This window comes from Piliocolobus tephrosceles, chromosome 10 (genome assembly GCF_002776525.5).
Source record: "Piliocolobus tephrosceles isolate RC106 chromosome 10, ASM277652v3, whole genome shotgun sequence".
Classification (NCBI taxonomy): domain Eukaryota; kingdom Metazoa; phylum Chordata; class Mammalia; order Primates; family Cercopithecidae; genus Piliocolobus; species Piliocolobus tephrosceles.
The window spans coordinates 66,833,984-66,844,192 of NC_045443.1; the positions used below are offsets into that span (position 1 = coordinate 66,833,984).

Below are 10,209 nucleotides of genomic sequence, written 5' to 3' on the forward strand. Positions count from 1 at the left end.
GTAACACTGGGCCAGGTGCAGTGAGTGGCTCACACCTGTAATCCTAGTACTTTAGGAAGCTGAGGCAGGTGGATCTCTTGAGTCCGGGAATTTGAGACCAACCTGGGCAACATGGCAAAACTCCTTCACTATTAAAAATACAAAAAGTAGTCTGGGCATAGTGGCTCACACCTATAATCCCAGCACTTAGGGAGGCCGAGGCGGGCGGATCACCTGAGGTCAGGAGTTCAAGACCGGCCAGACCAACATGGAGAAACCCTGTCTCTACTAAAAATACAAAATTAGCCGGGCATAGTGGCACATGCCAGTAATCCCAGCTACTCGGGAGGCTGAGGCAAGAGAATTGCTTGAACCTGGGAGGAGGAGGATGGGGTGAGCCGAGATCACGCCATTGTACGCCAACCTGGGCAACAAGAGCGAAACTCCGTCTCAAAAAAATAAATAAATAAATAATAAAACATACAAAAATTAGCCAGGTGCGGTGGCATATGTTTGTAGTCCTAGCTACTCAGGAGACTGAGGCAGGATGATCACTTGAGCCCTGGAGGTGGAGGTTGCAGTGAGCCAAGATTGTACCACTGCACTCCAGCCTGGGCGACAGGGTGAGACCCTGTCTCAAAAAAAAAAAAAAAAAGTAACACTGTATTATTGTTAATTCAGGGGAAGTGGTTTTGATATAAATTTAATAACTTTATGTAAAAAGTCTTATGTTTTGATGTAATTCTAACACATTTTTTATAATTTAAAGAGATTGGTTTCAAATAAGTTATTTCTCCATTTTCAGAGTTTTTCCTCACACACTCGAAAAACGATTTGATTATCTTTTTATTCTTAAAGCAGATGTTATCAGGGCCATATATTAGGAGCATTTATTGCCTCTAAAACCAGATATAGGTGGCGGGGGAGTATGCTCTGAATATTTTTCTTCACTGATAGACATACTTAGTATAACAAACATATTAATTTGCAGCATTCTAATTAAAAAGTGAAAATGTGCATGCTCTTAGACCCAATCGTAAACAGGTTCAGCCTTACCAACTAGAGGAATTTAAAACCTTACTTTATGATGCCTTTACCTTTGATTTATAGTTGGTTGTTCATATCCATAGGTTCCACACCTGCAAATTCAATCAGCCACGGATTGAAATTGTTTGAAATAGAAAGCAGTATAAAAAATTACAAAATACAGCATAACAACTATTTAGATAGCATTTGTATTGTAAGTAATCTAGAGGTTGTTAAAGTATACAGGAAAAAAGTATACAGAAAAAAGACTAGCTCTGAAATTCTTTATTTTTTCAAACAGATTTTTGAATCAGGGTATGTAAAGAAAAAATATTTAAACTAATATTGTTTGTAGCTAAACCATTATTTCATTGGTCTGTGATGTTCCAAACTTGTACTTTCAATCATATGTAACCATATTTCTGTTTTCACTGAAATAACTCAGATCAAATATGTTGGTGTTGGAATTGCATATGGCAGGTAGTTCAAATATATTCAAAGTAAATTCTAGTTAATATTAAGTACCTTTTAATGTTAGAAAATGAAAGAGCTTAGGAAAAGTTGTAGGATGAGAAATCCAACATAAACAATTGTTTTACTCCTAGAGTATCTTCACCTTCACCTAGGCTCATCCCAAGACTGCAAAACGTCAAAGAGTGACCTAGCTTGGAGGAAATAGTGTGGCTTGGATAATGACTCTTAGGCGGTTGACTTACCCAGATAGTGTCTTCAGGAGTTACATCTGCTATAATAACTATAATCCAAATGACAGTTTTTGAATCTATAGTACAAAAAGGAAAACATCTGGTGCTACCTCAGTCTTATGAGTATACTTGCTCACTTTGATAACAACACGGTAGCATTGCTTCTAAAAGAAATTTTGTGATACTGTATCTTAAATTTCAAATTATTTTTCTTGAGATAGCTGTCAGTGTACAGACAAATCTAAGTGATAATTTTGAGCCCCATTTTTTCAAGTCATCTCAATAAGTAACTATTAAGTAACATATGTTAATAAGTAAAAATGTAAAAGCATTTGGTTGTAGTTTTATTGATATGTTTGTACATTGCAGAAATTCAGGAACAAATTTTATGAATAAGAATGTTGCTATTTTTAAACAATATCCGATATTATTCATTCAACTAAAACTTATTAAGCATTTAATATCTGTCTGGCACTCTTCAGGCACCGAGGATATTTCAGTGAACAAAACAAAATCTTTGCCACTATGAAGTTTACATTTTGTGGCGGCAGTGGAGTGAAGATAGAGAATAAAAAAACAAGTCAATATGTAGTATGCCCGTTGGTGGTAAGGCATTTTGAGAACAATGTAGTAGGGAAAAAGGAAAAGGTGTATCATCATAGGCTAGTGGGTAAGGGCTTATCTATTTCATATGTAGAGTGCTCAGGAAAATTCTTTAATAAATTGATTTGTGAACAAAAACCTGAAGTAAGTGAAGGAGGAAGCTATGCTGATATCTGGTAGAAGAGCATTCCAGGTACAAGGAACAGTACTTGCAAAGGACCTGAGATAGGAACATACTTAGTGTATTCTAGAAACAGCAAGGAGGCCATTGTGGCTGGAGCAGAATGTGGAGAGTGAAGAATTTTAAAGTACATGATCAGTAGTGGAACGGGAGAGGCAGAAAATGTTACTAAAAAATTTAGGATCTCATAGAGACCATTGAAAAATCCTTAATTTTTATTCTCAGAGGAATAGGGGGAGCCATGGCAGGATTTTATCAGGAAAAGTTGTGAACCACGTTGAAGTGGACAAAAAAATGGCAAATGAGTGTCCTGTCTAGCTCAGCCATTGAGTTTATCTCTGTCTCATTTTGTGGGCAGGGCAGGGGCGAGGTAGGAAGGCTTTTTTTTTTTTTTTTAGAGTACTGGAACTTAACAGAAAACTTCTTAAAAATGCAATTGAATCATAAATATTGATGTTAAAATCCTCAACAAAATACTAGTGAAACCAAATTCAGCAGCATATCAGTGAGATTATATACCATGATCAAGTGGGACTTATTCCTGGAATGCATAGATGGTTCAACATATGAAAATTGTTCAATGTAATGTATGCATTAAAAGTATGAATGGGAGAAAACCACATGATCGTGTCAATTGATGCAGAAAAAACATTTGACAAAATTCAGCATCCTTTCATGATTAAAAAAGAAAAACACTAAAATTAGAAATAAAAGGAGCCAGGTGTGGTGGCTCTTGCCTGTAATTTTAGCACTTTGGGAGACTGAGGTGGGTGAGTCACTTGAGATCAGGAGTTTGATACCAGCCTGGCCAACATGGTGAAATCCCATCTCTACTAAAAATGTAAAAATTAGCTGGGTGTGGTGGCGTGCACCTGTAATCCCAGTTACTCAGGAGGCTGAGGCAGGAGAATCACTTGAACCTAGGAGGAGGAGGTTGCAGTGAGCCAAGATCATGCCACTGCACTCCAGCCTGACTCCATCTTGAAAAATAAATAAATAAATAAAAAATAAAAGGAAACTACTTCAACATAGTAAAAGCCGTATATGAAAAATACAGTGAATGTCATATTCAGTGATGAAAGACTGAAAAGAGATTTTCCTCTGAGATCAGAAACAAGGCAAGGATTCCCACTTTCACCAATTCTATTAAATATCGTAATGGGTATTCTATCCAGAGCAATGAGGCAAGAAAAAGAAAAGCCATCCAAATTGGAAAGAAATAAAGTAATCTCTGTTTACAGATGATACGATCTTATATGTAGAAAACCCTAAAGCATTGACAGTTTCATCTAACAATGAACAATACGAAAAGGAAATTAAGAAAACAATTTTGTTTACAATAGCATCAAAAAGAATAAAATACGAATTAACCAAAAAAGTGAAAGATTTTTACAACAAAAAGTATAAAACATTGCTCAAAGAAATTAAATAAATGAAAAACATTTGCTTTTCATGGATTGGAAGCCTTCATATTGTTAAGATATGAATACTAAAAATAATCTACAGAATCAGTGCAATTCCTATCAAAACCGCAATGATGATTTTTGCAAAATTAGAAAAGCCCATTCTGCAATTCATATAGAATATCAAGGGACTGTCAATAGCTAAAACAGTCTTGAAAAAGAAGAACAAAGTTGGTGATTCACACTTCCTGATCTCAAAACTTACTACAAAGCTATAGTAATCAAACAGCATGGTATTGGCATAAATTTAGGCAGACATATAGCCCAATGGAATAGAATAGAGAACCCAGAAATAGACCAGCATGGTGGCTCACACCTGTAATCCCAGCACTTTGGGAGGCCAAGGCAGGTGAATCTCGAGGTCAGGAGTTTGAGACCAGTCTGGCCAACATGGTGAAACCCTATCTCTACTAAAAATACAAAAAATTAGCTGGGTGTGGTGGTGAAGTCCTGTAATCTCAGCTATTTGGGAGGCTGAGCAGGAGAATTGCTTGAACCCAGGAGGCAGAGGTTGCAGTGAGCCGAGATTGTGCCACTGCACTCCAGCCTGGGTGACAGTGCGAGACCACGTCTCAAAAAAAAAAAAAAAAAAACCCCAGAAATAAACACTTGTGTATGTGGGCAAATAATTTTTGGCAAGGGTACCAAGACTATTAAGTGGGAAAGGGACAGTCTCTTCAACAAGTGATGCTGAAAAAACTGGATATCTACATACCTTGGACCTTCATCTAGCACAATATACAAAAATAAAATGAATCAAAAGTGTACAACTGTTGTAAGGAAATGTAGGGCAAATGCTTCATGACATTGAATTTGGCAGTAGTGTCTTGGGTGTAACACCAAAGGCACAAACAATACAAGAAAAAACTTTTGAAACTCAAAACCAAAAACTAATTTAAAAATGGGCCAAGGACTTGAATAGACATTACACCAAAGAAGATATACGAAGGCCAGTAAGCATATGAAAAGATGTTTAACGTCACCAATTATTAGAGAAATGCAAATCAGAAATATAGTGAGATACTACCCACACACTCATTATATTATCCTCACGCTACTCTTTTTTTTTTTTTTTTTTTTTGAGACGGAGTTTCACTGTATTGCTCAGGCTGGAGGGCAGTGGTGTGATCTCAGCTCGCTGCAACTTCCGCCTCCCAGATTCAAGTGATTCTTACATCTCAGCCTCCCAAGTAGCTGGGACTATAGGTGTGCACCACCACACCTGGCTAATTTTTGTATTTTTAGTAGAGACAGGGTTTCGCTGTGTTACCCAGGCTGGTCTCGAACTGGCCTCAAGTGATCCACTCACCTTGGCCTCCCAGAGTGCTGGGATTACAGGCATGTGCCACCATGCCTGGTTAATTTTTGTATTTTTAGTAGAGATGGGGTTTTACCCTGTTGTCCAGCCTCGTCTCGAACTCCTGGCCTCAAGATTCGCCTGCTTTGGCCTCCCAAAGTGCTGGGATTATGGGTGTGAGCCACTGCACCTGGCCACAGATGGCTACTATTTTTTTAAAAAATAGAAAGTAACAAATGTTGGTGAGGACATGGAAAAATTGGAAACCTTATGCACTGTTGGTGAGAATATAAAATGGTACAGTTTTGTGGTCCTCAAAAAATTAAAAACAGAATTACCATATGATGCAGCAATTCAACTTCTGAGTATATCCAAAAGAACCGAAGGCAGGGTCTTAAGGTATTTGTACACCCATATCTATTTGTACACAGTAGCCGAAAGGTGGAAGCAACCCAAGTGTTCATTGACAGATGAATGGGTAAGTAAAATGTGGTATATAGATGCAGTAGAATATCATTCGGCCTTGAAAAGGAAGGAAATTCTGTAATATGCTACATCATGGATGAACCTTGAAGACATTACGCTAAGTGAAATAAGCCAGTCACACGAAGACAAATGCTATGTGATTCTACTTATGTGAAGGAGGTAGTATAGTCAAAATTAGAGAGAAAGTAGAATGGTGATTGTCAGGGGATGGGAGGAGGAGGGAGTTACTGTTTAACGGCTGTGGAGTTTCAGTTTTACAAGATGAAAAGAAGCCTAGGCAACATAGTGAGACCTTGCCTCTACAAAACATTAAAAAGTTAACCGCACATGGTGGGATGTGCCAGTGGTCCTAGCTAATTGAGAGGCTGAGAAGGGAGAATCCCTTGAGCGCAGGATGTCAAGGCTGCAGTGAGCTATGGTCACATCACTGCCCTCCCGCCTAGTTGACAGAGTGAGACCCTGTCTCAAAAAGAAAAAAAGAGTTACAGAGATGGATGATGGATAGTTAAGATGGTAAATTTTATGTATATTTTACCACAATAAAGTAGAAAATGCAAGTAAATCTGACTCATGAAAATAAATATAAATTATCCCCAGTAGAATGCAGTTGATATTACCTGTGAATATACCTGTTTTGCATCTATTTGTAAATTTCTTTCAGAACTCCGTATTCCCTATGTATGTGTAGTTGTTGGAATGTTCCTCTGAACCAGTTGTAACGACTTACTAATTCTATTATTAATGAGTTAAATTATATCTTTGACATATGTTTGTTTTACTGTTTTTTGAGAGTCATGATTTTTACCATTTTCAGAAAAATATCCATTATTACTCTTTTTTTTTTTGAGTCGGGATCTTGTTTTCTCACCCAGGCTAGAGTACAATGGCGCAGTCATGGCTCACTGCAGCCTCCGACTTCTGGGCTCAAGGGATCCTTCCATCTCAGCCTCCTAATAAGTAGCTAGGACTGGAGGTGCATACCACCACATCTGGCTAAGTTTTTTTTTAATTTTTAGAGATGGGTTCTTGTGCTGTTGCCCAGGCTGGTGGTCTTAAACTCCTGGCCTCAAGTGATCCACCCACACAGCCTCCCAAGTTGCTGGAATTACAGGTGTAAGCCACTGCACCAAGCTCCTGTATTAATACTTTTTAACAGAATTAATCTGGTTGCTCTGGTGAGAAAAGACTAGAGCAGGACAATCAGAGGCAAAGACCAATTAGAAGGCAGTTGGGAAAAATTCATAAAGAAATGTTGGTAACTTGGACCAGAGAAGAAATAGTGGAAATGTTAAGCAGTGGTTGAACTTGGGTATATTTTGAAGATAGATCTGAAAGGATTGATGAATTGGATATGGGATGTGAGAGAGTAAGGTGAAGGGTGACTGCAAGATTTTTGGATATTAATCTTTTTTTTTTTTTTTTTTTTTTGAGGCAGAGTCTCACTCTGTCGCCCGGGCTGGAGTGCAGTGGCCGGATCTCAGCTCACTGCAAGCTCCGCCTCCCGGGTTTACGCCATTCTCCTGCCTCAGCCTCCCGAGTAGCTGGGACTACAGGCGCCCGCCACCTCGCCTGGCTAGTTTTTGTATTTTTAGTAGAGACGAGGTTTCACCGTGTTAGCCAGGATGGTCTCGATCTCCTGACCTCGCGATCCACCTGTCTCGGCCTCCCAGAGTGCTGGGATTACAGGCTTGAGCCACTGCGCCCGGCCTTGGATATTAATCTTAATAAAATAAGTAATTCCTTCTCTCAAACATTTTTAGGTTGGTAATTTTTATTTTCGATTCTTAGGAGTTTAGTTGGTTTGACTAAGAAATGTAAAAGCTGGTGATCGTGGCTCTTTTCTCATAAGGTATCTTTTCCACTGATTATAGTGTAATATATAATTACTGTATTGAAAACATCAATAACAACTGCTTTAAGTCAGGGTTCTGGCAGGAACCCTGTAATGGAAAAGAATTTAATAAAGGGATTATTTACACATTATGGGCAGGTTAAGGGAAATCAGCACGTGATATTAGCCAGGTTTGCTAGGAACATCGGGCTGCTAGGAATAGCTCTTAACACTCCTAGGTGTCTAAAAAGGGAAAGAGAGAGGAAGTGATTACCTGAATCAGCAAGAGCTGTAAGTATGTGAGAGAGCTGCCTAACAGGGGCCATTACTAGAAGAACCTCCGTAAGGAAGGGAACCACAGCCAATCTGGTCTGCTGGTGCCTCCACGCAGGTGAGACTCCTAGGGCGCAGAGTAGAGTAGAGTAGAGAAGGTTAGAGAGTGGCTTTGGAGGGTCAAATGGAAAATATACAGCATTGCAGATAACTTTAAGCCCTACCTTAAAACAAACAAATACATGTATGTGCTTCAAGTTTAAAAATATAGCAAAGAGAGAAATGAAGAACATAATTATTTAGTAGTAGAAAATTATGAAAACTCAGTTGGGTAGATTTTAATGATATTAAACAGAATTAGTACAGCTAAAAATCAACCATAAAATTTAGTGAAGACTTTAGAGGTTTTATATCATATTAAATGTTTTACTTTGGACTTACAAAGTTAAAAATGCTTTTTATCTTTTTTATGTGTTTTACTTAGAGTTAATTGAATATAATATTTTATAACTTCAGAAATAATAACTTAAGAAATATGCTTTATATTTCTTAAGTATTTTAAAGCTGTTTTGTTGTGTCTTTTTGTTCCCTTTAATGTAAAGTAGTTCAGATTTAGTTTAGTCCTTGAAATTTATTTCAATTGAAAGAAAACTCAAATCATCACATCTAACTTTGTTGTTGTTAATTTTGTGTATTTAATTCATTTTGTTTTTAGAGACAACATCACACTTCTTAACCAGTAATGGACTCGACTGAAACACTGTCCGCAATTGGTAACTCAGCATTTAAAGGGAACTCAGTTCTTTGTTGGGTGGATAGAACTTTGTTCCATTTGCATAGACTTCTGTCGTTTGGTCCGTCTCCTATTTCAGGAGCAAATCAAGCCTATTATTCTGTAAGATGGAAATTTGAAGACAGTTGTCTGTCTCTGTTCTGCTCTTCCATATTGCTAAATATTTTCTTCTCCACACTGGTTTCTACAGTCTTACCTTACTGATTTGACAGTGTTCTTTCAATCCCATCTCACCTTGCCTCAGTCTTCCCCTAGGCTTCTGTGATACCACACTCTTGGGGGTTTTCCTCTTGTTTCTTGGAGAGTGAATGTCCAGTCTCCTTGTGGGCTTTTTTTCACTCTTCTTTTTTCACAATTCCTTTAAATGTTGGTGTTTCTGAGCTGCTGCAGGTCTTACTTTTCTTCGCACTGGGCAGTCTCATCTGTCCCTACGCTTGGATCTGTAAACTGGTGACTCCCAAATCTCTCTCCCATCTCCACACCTATATTTCTGTTTGTCTGTTGAGCATCTCCGTTTGGATGTCTCACAGACATCAAAGTACATTCAAAACTGAGCTTATATGTTTTTCTAAACCTTGTGTCCTTCCTATGTTCCCTGGCTCAATGTATGTACTATCAACCTCAACTGAAAATGTGAGTATTTTCCTTGACTTCTGCTTTCCTTCCCAGTCTAACCAATCATCAGATGTTATTAAGGCTAGCGCTTAAGTATCACTCTAATCCATCCTTTTTTTCCCCATCTTCATTGTTTAGTAACTTAATTCAGTCCTCATGGTTATTGCATGCAACAACCACTTCCGAACCTGCAAAAACCAAATAAAGTGTAGGGAATGCTGGTAGGAAGTATTTTTAACTTAACCTGTGAGGAAATATAGATTCAGAGAGGTTAAGTAAGAACTCAGATCTCTCTAGTGTTCAAGTACATATTTTCACTAAGTCTAAAACGAAAGGCTTTGTTTTTAGCATTCTACATTTCTCTAGAAGACATTATCTCCAATATTGCCAGCCTGGGCGATGGAGTAAGACCTGTCTCAAAACAAGCAAAACCACCAAAGCCTTTCATTTTAAATTCTAATGTAGTGTTTAAAGTACATTGAGATAGCGGAGATATTGTATGCCATTTGTCAATTATATGAGAATTAAAACCTCACCTGAGCCATACTGTACTTTCTATTTAGAAGGATGAATCATTTCTGGGAATTCAATTTTGTAATTTATGTGTGGAAAATTTAAAACTATAAGGCTTCAACATGAGTATTTTATGTACATAATTATAGGAAACCAATATTATTTGTAGCTAACTGTTGAATTAAGTTCAAAGACTTTTTAAAGATTATTCAAAGTCTTTTTAAAAAGATTAAAAGTACACAGCTTTTCAGCCAGTATTGGTGAAGAAACATTTTGAGAGTATGATGGAATAAGACATCTTCTTAGAAATTTCAGCTGTTTTTTTGTTGAGATTTGTTTTCTTCACATTTGTCTTTAAAAAAAAAAAAGAAGAAGAAGAAGAAGAGGAGGAGGAGGAGGAGAAGAAGGAGGAGGAGGAGGAGGAGGAGGAGGAGGAGGAGAAGGA

At 37.8% G+C, this 10,209-nt stretch overlaps 1 protein-coding gene across 4 annotated transcripts in view; it reads left to right on the forward strand.

Annotated features, from left to right (window-relative positions):
* FRS2 (fibroblast growth factor receptor substrate 2) overlaps nucleotides 1–10,209 on the forward strand; it is a 111,293-nt gene that overhangs the window by 71,800 nt on the left and 29,284 nt on the right. For 2 of the 4 annotated variants that reach the window (XM_023226538.2, XM_023226540.2), the window contains one exon: nucleotides 8,559–8,616. The exons of the other annotated variants lie outside the window; for them this stretch is intronic. The gene's annotated coding sequence lies outside the window, so the exon portion shown is untranslated. The remainder of the gene's footprint in view (nucleotides 1–8,558; nucleotides 8,617–10,209) is intronic. 4 annotated transcript variants of the gene reach the window in all.